Source organism: Vigna angularis, chromosome 5 (assembly GCF_016808095.1).
Source record: "Vigna angularis cultivar LongXiaoDou No.4 chromosome 5, ASM1680809v1, whole genome shotgun sequence".
Taxonomy (NCBI): Eukaryota; Viridiplantae; Streptophyta; class Magnoliopsida; order Fabales; family Fabaceae; genus Vigna; species Vigna angularis.
Window position 1 is genome coordinate 3,482,109 of NC_068974.1, and position 1,806 is coordinate 3,483,914.

The 1,806-nt window shown below is 30.4% G+C and overlaps 1 pseudogene; it reads left to right on the forward strand.

Annotated features, from left to right (window-relative positions):
• The first annotated feature begins 359 nt into the window (after positions 1–359).
• LOC108324836 (cytosolic sulfotransferase 15-like) lies at positions 360–1,345 on the forward strand (annotated as a pseudogene).
• Positions 1,346–1,806: the final 461 nt, after the last annotated feature.

Genomic DNA, 1,806 nt, shown 5'->3' on the forward strand with positions numbered 1-1,806 from the left:
TGTACATCATAAAATGTCATTTTTTCATTAGTGAATGTATTTTATCACATGTTAAACTTTGGGTTAGTAGGTTTTCTACAATAGTTATATCTTACGATGTACATTATGTTATATTGATATTTGATAGATTATATTTCTAGAATTCTCTCACCCATATAGAAGCATGCATGTTTGTTATTTATTGTTGGTATTTATCTAAACCATAATATGTTTTCCTCGTAAAGTGTAAATGTTTATTGACTATTTTTTTCCACTTGAATCCTAGTTCATGTTATAAAAACTACCCCATTGTGAGCTAAATCTTCATCAAACTTTCACTTGAAAACTATCTATCATTCATATCCAAACCATCTACTCTAATGTCTCCAAAAGGTGCACAACAAGCAAAGGATGAAGACAACCTTAGTCTCTCCCTTAGCAAAGAGAATGCTTGGGCAGACACTTATCAATTCTATCTGTTTGAAAATTTTTGGTGTCCATCAATTCATTTTCAAGTAGTAAACAATTTTAAGAAAGAGTTTCAAGCAAAAGATATTGACTTTGTTGTTGCTAGCTTTCCCAAATCAGGTACCATTTGGTTAAAAGCCCTTACTTTTTCTATTGTCAATCGTCAACAATTCTCTCCTTGGAAGACCATCCATTACTCAGTTCCAATCCTCACGAACTTGTACGTTTTTTGGAGTTTATCTTTGGTGGTGATGATATTCATGGCCAAATTCTTTGTCTTTCCAACATGGCTGAGCCAAGAATTTTTGGTACTCACACCCCATTTTCCTCATTACCCATATCAATCAAAGAGTCTAACCGTAAGATAGTCTATATCTATAGAAATCCTTTTGATAACTTTGTTTCTGCATGGAATTACTTTAATAAAATTAAGCCAACGATTGTATCTGAATTAACATTGGAGGAAGCTTTTGAATTGTATTGTAATAGAATAATGGAATATGGTCCATGGTGAAGTCACATGTTAGGTTATTGGGAAGAGAGCATAGCTCGACCAGACAAAGTTTTGTTTTTAAAGTATGATGATCTTAAAGAAGATACCAACTTTCATGTCAAAAGTGTTGCAAAGTTCTTGGGTTGTCCTTTTACTCAGGAAGAGGAGAACAATGGAGTGATTGAAAACATAATCAAACTATGTAGCTTTGAGAAGATGAAAGATTTGGAAGTGAACAAGTCTGAAATATATGGTGGGGGAGGCATTGAGAAGAAGAACTTCTTTTGTAAGGGGGAAAATGGAGATTGGGTGCATTACTTTTCTCCTTCCATGACAGAAAAATTATCTAAAATCATTGAAGAAAAATTAAGTAAGTCAGGTTTGTCGTTTAAGATGTGTTCTTAATTTCATCACCTCATGTATAGTGGTTGTAATGTCTAGTTTTGTTTGTGTAATAAATGGCTACACTAGGATTAATAGTGTAGTTGTAATATGTGGAAGAAATGTTATTGTCACTTTTCTTTCTTTGAATAAAAGGTTATATGTTATAGAGACAATGTAGTTATCTTAGTTTGTTACTTTCTTGGATGAGTTGTACGTGATGATTCATGTATTCTCTAAATTAAATGATAAATTTATAATATTTTACATTTATTTTTAGCAAACTTGTTCTCTTTTATTTAGTTTTGAAGGAAAAATAAAAGGAAAGGTTTATTTTGAGATCTTATATTTTGTTCTACAATTTAACAACTCCTAATAATAATAATAACACATTAAATTGATATATTTAATTAAAATATAAAATAAATTATTGAATAAAATGTTAATAAGACCAATTGTGAAGTAGGAATATATAAACTAAATTA